Source organism: Oncorhynchus keta, chromosome 10 (genome assembly GCF_023373465.1).
Source record: "Oncorhynchus keta strain PuntledgeMale-10-30-2019 chromosome 10, Oket_V2, whole genome shotgun sequence".
Classification (NCBI taxonomy): Eukaryota; Metazoa; Chordata; class Actinopteri; order Salmoniformes; family Salmonidae; genus Oncorhynchus; species Oncorhynchus keta.
Window position 1 is genome coordinate 81,586,501 of NC_068430.1, and position 8,594 is coordinate 81,595,094.

Below are 8,594 nucleotides of genomic sequence, written 5' to 3' on the forward strand. Positions count from 1 at the left end.
AGAGCTGTAGGTGAACCTACCATAAAACTCCCCTCGAAGCCAACCATTGACTATGTCTAGACCCAGCGTGCCACAGAGCTGTAGGTGAACCTACCATAAAACTCCCCTCGAAGCCAACCATTGACTATGTCTAGACCCAGCGTGGGACAGAGCTGTAGGTGAACCTACCGTAAAACTCCCCTCGAAGCCAACCATTGACTATGTCTAGACCCAGCGTGCCACAGAGCTGTAGGTGAACCTACCGTAAAACTCCCCTCGAAGCCAACCATTGACTATGTCTAGATCCAGCGTGCCACAGAGCTGTAGGTGAACCTACCGTAAAACTCCCCTCGAAGCCAACCATTGACTATGTCTAGATCCAGCGTGGACAGAGCTGTAGGTGAACCTACCATAAAACTCCCCTCGAAGCCAACCATTGACTATGTCTAGACCCAGCGTGGGACAGAGCTGTAGGTGAACCTACCGTAAAACTCCCCTCGAAGCCAACCATTGACTATGTCTAGACCCAGCGTGCCACAGAGCTGTAGGTGAACCTACCGTAAAACTCCCTCGAAGCCAACCATTGACTATGTCTAGATCCAGCGTGCCACAGAGCTGTAGGTGAACCTACCGTAAAACTCCCCTCGAAGCCAACCATTGACTATGTCTAGACCCAGCGTGCCACAGAGCTGTAGGTGAACCTACTGTAAAACTCCCCTCGAAGCCAACCATTGACTATGTCTAGATCCAGCGTGGGACAGAGCTGTAGGTGAACCTACTGTAAAACTCCCCTCAAAGCCAACCATTGACTATGTCTAGACCCAGCGTGCCACAGAGCGTAGGTGAACCTACCATAAAACTCCCCTCGAAGCCAACCATTGACTATGTCTAGACCCAGCGTGGGACAGAGCTGTAGGTGAACCTACCGTAAAACTCCCCTCGAAGCCAACCATTGACTATGTCTAGACCCAGCGTGCCACAGAGCTGTAGGTGAACCTACCATAAAACTCCCCTCGAAGCCAACCATTGACTATGTCTAGACCCAGCGTGCCACAGAGCTGTAGGTGAACCTACCGTAAAACTCCCCTCGAAGCCAACCATTGACTATGTCTAGACCCAGCGTGCCACAGAGCTGTAGGTGAACCTACCGTAAAACTCCCCTCGAAGCCAACCATTGACTATGTCTAGATCCAGCGTGCCACAGAGCTGTAGGTGAACCTACCGTAAAACTCCCCTCGAAGCCAACCATTGACTATGTCTAGATCCAGCGTGGGACAGAGCTGTAGGTGAACCTACTGTAAAACTCCCCTCAAAGCCAACCATTGACTATGTCTAGACCCAGCGTGGGACAGAGCTGTAGGTGAACCTACCGTAAAACTCCCCTCGAAGCCAACCATTGACTATGTCTAGACCCAGCGTGCCACAGAGCTGTAGGTGAACCTACCGTAAAACTCCCCTCGAAGCCAACCATTGACTATGTCTAGATCCAGCGTGGGACAGAGCTGTAGGTGAACCTACCGTAAAACTCCCCTCGAAGCCAACCATTGACTATGTCTAGACCCAGCGTGCCACAGAGCTGTAGGTGAACCTACCGTAAAACTCCCCTCGAAGCCAACCATTGACTATGTCTAGACCCAGCGTGCCACAGAGCTGTAGGTGAACCTACCGTAAAACTCCCCTCGAAGCCAACCATTGACTATGTCTAGACCCAGCGTGGGACAGAGCTGTAGGTGAACCTACCGTAAAACTCCCCTCGAAGCCAACCATTGACTATGTCTAGACCCAGCGTGCCACAGAGCTGTAGGTGAACCTACCGTAAAACTCCCCTCGAAGCCAACCATTGACTATGTCTAGACCCAGCGTGCCACAGAGCTGTAGGTGAACCTACTGTAAAACTCCCCTCGAAGCCAACCATTGACTATGTCTAGACCCAGCGTGCGACAGAGCTGTAGGTGAACCTACCGTAAAACTCCCCTCAAAGCCAACCATTGACTATGTCTAGACCCAGCGTGCGACAGAGCTGTAGGTGTACCTACCGTAAAACTCCCCTCGAAGCCAACCATTGACTATGTCTAGACCCAGCGTGCGACAGAGCTGTAGGTGAACCTACCGTAAAACTCCCCTCGAAGCCAACCATTGACTATGTCTAGACCCAGCGTGCGACAGAGCTGTAGGTGTACCTACCGTAAAACTCCCCTCGAAGCCAACCATTGACTATGTCTAGACCCAGCGTGCGACAGAGCTGTAGGTGTACCTACCGTAAAACTCCCCTCGAAGCCAACCATTGACTATGTCTAGACCCAGCGTGCGACAGAGCTGTAGGTGAACCTACTGTAAAACTCCCCTCGAAGCCAACCATTGACTATGTCTAGACCCAGCGTGCGACAGAGCTGTAGGTGTACCTACCGTAAAACTCCCCTCGAAGCCAACCATTGACTATGTCTAGACCCAGCGTGCGACAGAGCTGTAGGCGAACCTACCGTAAAACTCCCCTCGAAGCCAACCATTGACTATGTCTAGACCCAGCGTGCCACAGAGCTGTAGGTGAACCTACCGTAAAACTCCCCTCGAAGCCAACCATTGACTATGTCTAGACCCAGCGTGCCACAGAGCTGTAGGTGAACCTACCGTAAAACTCCCCTCGAAGCCAACCATTGACTATGTCTAGATCCAGCGTGCCACAGAGCTATAGGTGAACCTACCATAAAACTCCCCTCGAAGCCAACCATTGACTATGTCTAGATCCAGCGTGCCACAGAGCTATAGGTGAACCTACCATAAAACTCCCCTCGAAGCCAACCATTGACTATGTCTAGACCCAGCGTGGGACAGAGCTGTAGGTGTACCTACCGTAAAACTCCCCTCGAAGCCAACCATTGACTATGTCTAGACCCAGCGTGGGACAGAGCTGTAGGTGTACCTACCGTAAAACTCCCCTCGAAGCCAACCATTGACTATGTCTAGATCCAGCGTGCCACAGAGCTATAGGTGAACCTACCATAAAACTCCCCTCGAAGCCAACCATTGACTATGTCTAGATCCAGCGTGCCACAGAGCTGTAGGTGAACCTACCATAAAACTCCCCTCGAAGCCAACCATTGACTATGTCTAGACCCAGCGTGGGACAGAGCTGTAGGTGTACCTACCGTAAAACTCCCCTCGAAGCCAACCATTGACTATGTCTAGACCCAGCGTGGGACAGAGCTGTAGGTGTACCTACCGTAAAACTCCCCTCGAAGCCAACCATTGACTATGTCTAGATCCAGCGTGCCACAGAGCTATAGGTGAACCTACCATAAAACTCCCCTCGAAGCCAACCATTGACTATGTCTAGATCCAGCGTGCCACAGAGCTGTAGGTGAACCTACCGTAAAACTCCCCTCGAAGCCAACCATTGACTATGTCTAGATCCAGCGTGCCACAGAGCTGTAGGTGAACCTACCGTAAAACTCCCCTCGAAGCCAACCATTGACTATGTCTAGATCCAGCGTGCCACAGAGCTGTAGGTGAACCTACCGTAAAACTCCCCTCGAAGCCAACCATTGACTATGTCTAGACCCAGCGTGCCACAGAGCTATAGGTGAACCTACCGTAAAACTCCCCTCGAAGCCAACCATTGACTATGTCTAGACCCAGCGTGCCACAGAGCTATAGGTGAACCTACCATAAAACTCCCCTCGAAGCCAACCATTGACTATGTCTAGACCCAGCATGCCACAGAGCTGTAGGTGAACCTACCGTAAAACTCCCCTCGAAGCCAACCATTGACTATGTCTAGACCCAGCGTGCCACAGAGCTGTAGGTGAACCTACCGTAAAACTCCCCTCAAAGCCAACCATTGACTATGTCTAGATCCAGCGTGCCACAGAGCTGTAGGTGAACCTACCGTAAAACTCCCCTCGAAGCCAACCATTGACTATGTCTAGATCCAGCGTGCCACAGAGCTGTAGGTGAACCTACCGTAAAACTCCCCTCAAAGCCAACCATTGACTATGTCTAGACCCAGCGTGCCACAGAGCTGTAGGTGAACCTACCGTAAAACTCCCCTCAAAGCCAACCATTGACTATGTCTAGACCCAGCGTGCGACAGAGCTGTAGGTGAACCTACCGTAAAACTCCCCTCGAAGCCAACCATTGACTATGTCTAGACCCAGCGTGCCACAGAGCTGTAGGTGAACCTACCGTAAAACTCCCCTCGAAGCCAACCATTGACTATGTCTAGACCCAGCGTGCCACAGAGCTGTAGGTGAACCTACCGTAAAACTCCCCTCGAAGCCAACCATTGACTATGTCTAGACCCAGCGTGCCACAGAGCTGTAGGTGAACCTACCGTAAAACTCCCCTCGAAGCCAACCATTGACTATGTCTAGACCCAGCGTGCCACAGAGCTGTAGGTGAACCTACCGTAAAACTCCCCTCGAAGCCAACCATTGACTATGTCTAGACCCAGCGTGCCACAGAGCTGTAGGTGAACCTACCGTAAAACTCCCCTCGAAGCCAACCATTGACTATGTCTAGACCCAGCGTGCCACAGAGCTGTAGGTGAACCTACCGTAAAACTCCCCTCGAAGCCAACCATTGACTATGTCTAGACCCAGCGTGCCACAGAGCTATAGGTGAACCTACCATAAAACTCCCCTCGAAGCCAACCATTGACTATGTCTAGACCCAGCGTGCCACAGAGCTGTAGGTGAACCTACCGTAAAACTCCCCTCGAAGCCAACCATTGACTATGTCTAGACCCAGCGTGCCACAGAGCTGTAGGTGAACCTACTGTAAAACTCCCCTCGAAGCCAACCATTGACTATGTCTAGACCCAGCGTGCCACAGAGCTGTAGGTGAACCTACCGTAAAACTCCCCTCGAAGCCAACCATTGACTATGTCTAGACCCAGCGTGCCACAGAAGCAACAGGAATTGAGACCCGTTTTGTCATAGTTGTATCTAAAGGGACATATTTTGGAGGGAAGGCTGTCTCCTCCAGGTAGATGGCCCGCTGAGTGCTAAGAGTGTCAGGTTCTTGTCCAGTTCTGGCATGTAGGTCACCACAGCTCTCTCTCTTTCTCTCCCTCTCTCTATCCACCCCCCACCCCACACTCTCTCTCTCTTTCTCTCTCTCTCTATCCACCCCCCCCCACCCCACACTCTCTCTCTCTTTCTCTCCCTCTCTCTATCCACCCCCCACCCCACACTCTCTCTCTCTTTCTCTCCTCTCTCTATCCACCCCCCACCCCCACTCTCTCTCTCTCTCTCTCCCTCTCTCTATCCACCCCCCACCCCCCACTCTCTGTCTCTCTCTCTCTCTCTCTCTCTCTCTCTCTCTCTCTCTCTCTCTCTCTCTCTCTCTCTCTCTCTATCCACCCCCACTCTCTCTCTCTCTCTCTCTCTCTCTCTCTCTCTCTCTCTCTCTCTCTCTCTCTCTCTCTCTATCCACCCCCCACTCTCTCTCTCTCTCTCTCTCTCTCTCTCTCTCTCTCTCTCTCTCTCTCTCTCTCTCTCTCTATCTCTATCCACCCCCTCCACTTTACATTCTGTTTATAATCTCTTTGTCCACTGGTCTTTACTTCTCCCCCCGTGATCCCTCTTTCCACCATCATAGTCCCCAGTCAAAACATACTGACGCACACACACACACACACACACACACACACACACACACACACACACACACACACACACACACACACACACACACACACACACACACACACACACACACACACACACACACACACATGCACACGCACACATGCACACACACACTCCCTACAGAATACCAACACAGAGGAGAAGCAAAAGAGAGACAAAAATAAGACACTCTTCAAAGACTTGGAACACAATCATCACACACACGAGCACGCACAGACATACAACATATGTAGAAACACACATGCATGCACACATTGATTTGAAATTTGATAAGAACAGGAACGTGAGTGATTCACCACTCAGTGAGACAGCCTGTCAGTAAGCAAACCCCCTACTACCACATTCATCATCCTACTGTCTGTTTCTCAGAGGAAGAGGGAGAGATTCTAAATGCCTGTTGGAGTGTTCCATGGTGCATTAAAACAACTCACACACAGCAGGAGACGCCACTAGTCAACATGTGTATGACACACACACACACACACACACACACACACACACACACACACACACACACACACACACACACACACACACACACACACACACACACACACACACACACACACACACACACACACACACACACACACAGGAGTGTACATGCATGCGCCATATTGCCAGGCCAAACCCGTAGCCTAAGTGGTATATGTGTGGGTGTGTGTTTGTGTGTGATTGTACAGACCAAACCGTTCTTCATACATGTACCCTACCGTCGCCATTATTCCCGCTTACCTCGAACGCTCGAGTCTCCCTCCTCCTCCTCCTCCTCTGTCGTTCACTGCGTCTCCTCCTTCATCCCGCCTCTCCTCTTCTCTCCTCCGGTCCCCCAATCCTTCCCTCCCGTTGTTTTATCCTCGGTTCTCTCTCCCTCTCCTTCTTGCCGATGCAGTAAAAATAAGCCCGTGTAATAGGCGACCCGGTTGCTCCCGGGCGAGGCCACGCGCACCGTGTGTGTGAGAGCGAGATGGAATAAAGAAGGGAGTCAACCGATCCTTGACGTGGGAATTATCCGACAACGCGAGCGTATCCTCCTCGACGAAAAACACTCCACATGAGGAAACACAAGCCACTTTAGCGTCACACATACGCTCAATCTCACCTAATAGGACTCGACCGTCTTTCCCGCTGTTGCACGTCACGTTGCACTAAAGTAGCTTATTATAATGATATCTCCCTCGGGTTCCTATGGCGATGACTGTAGCCTATTCTACAGGCTAGTCCAGTTGGATGACAAATAGAAACGTACAGATATAACACATAGCAAACGGAAGTCATATTATATTATCTATCGTCGAGTCCAGTCAAAATGCAGTCGCACTGTTGAGGCTGGTCTATTGGCAAATGTAAAACACTTCAGTAGCGCATATCTTAGTAGGCTACAGCATCCTTCCTCTCCCCAGCCTGGAATGCGGAGCGCTCCAAGATTACACACGGATAGATATTATCCAGAGCATTTAAAGAATCTTGATCGTCCGTAATGCTCCATAAACCTCACGACCGAATAGAGTTGATTTGACCGACGATCGGATGTATGGAATCGTTAATACCCTAGCGTGATAGCGGAAAGTAACGTACGCACTGTTTCTCAATGGCACCGATTTCCGTTAAACGCGGCCTCGTCTCGCTCTGTCTCGCTCGCTCTCCCGCTCTCTCTCTCTCTCGCTCTCTCTCTCTCTCTCTCTCTCTCTCTCTCTCTCTCTCTCTCTCTCTCTCTCTCTCTCTCTCTCTCTCTCTCTCTCTCTCTCTCTCTCTCTTATTTTAATCAAACCAACAAATCTACACTTTAACATAGGCATAGTGGTAATCAGACAGTATAGGCTCTAATTGTAGTCTAGGACACATAGTTATTATTATTATTATTTTAAAACTGTACTATTTATAAAGATTGAATCTAGGAGTCAGGAGAAAAGCCTAAACCTAACCAATCCAATGCAAATCATATGTAAGAGCAGGGAAAGAGCTCCTTACAAAAACCAAGCCTATTGTAGCCTACAGTACAAATACAATATGTTGGCCTATACTGTATATGTAGCCTTCAGACAGTATTCACACCCCTCGACTTATTCCACATGTTGTTATGTAACAGCCTGAATTTAAAATGGATTCAATTGATCTGTTGTGTCAGTGATCTACACACAATACCCTATGATGACATCACAATACCCTATGATGACATCACAATACCCTATAATGACATCACAATACCCTATAATGTCAACGTGGAATTTTGTTTGTGGGAATTTATTTTATTAACAAAAAATTCAAAGCTGAAATGTCTTGAGTCAATGAGTATTCAACCCCTGTGTTATTCAAGCCTAAATAAGTTCAGGAGTAAAAATGTGCTTAACAAGTCACATAATACGTTACATGGACTCATTCTGTGTACAATAATAGTGTTTAATTTGATTGACTACACCATCTCAGTACCCAACACATACAATTATCTGTTTAGGTCCCTCAATTTCAAGCACAGATTCAACCACAAAGACCAGGGAGGTTTTTCAATGCCTCACAAAGAAGGGCACCGATTGGTAGATGTGTGTAAAAAAAAGAAAGAAAGAGCAGACGCTGAATATCCCTATGAGCATGTTATGGTGAAGTTACTAATTACACTTTGGACGGTGTATCAATACACCCAGTCACTACAAAGATACAGGCGTCCTTCCTAACTTAGTTGCCAGAGAGGGAGGAAACTGCTCAGGGAATTCTCCATGAGGACAATGGTGATTTTAAAACAGCTACATGGTTGAATGGTTGTGATATGAGAAAACCGAGGTTGGATCAACAACTTTGTAGTTACTCCGCAATATTAACCTAAATGACAGAGTGAAACGAAGGAAGCCTGTACAGAATTAAAATATTCCAAAACATGCATCCTGTTTGTAACAAAGGCACTAAAAACATACTGCATAAAATGTGGCAAAGAAATTAACATTTTGTCCTGAACACAAAGCATAATGTTTA

At 48.9% G+C, this 8,594-nt stretch overlaps 1 protein-coding gene across 1 annotated transcript in view; it reads right to left on the bottom strand.

The window, feature by feature from the left end:
* LOC127931966 (adhesion G protein-coupled receptor L1-like) overlaps positions 1 to 8,484 on the bottom strand; it is a 106,900-nt gene extending 98,416 nt beyond the window's left edge. The window contains exon 1 of the mRNA XM_052526124.1: positions 6,363 to 8,484. The gene's annotated coding sequence lies outside the window, so the exon portion shown is untranslated. The remainder of the gene's footprint in view (positions 1 to 6,362) is intronic.
* Between the last annotated feature and the right edge of the window lie 110 nt (positions 8,485 to 8,594).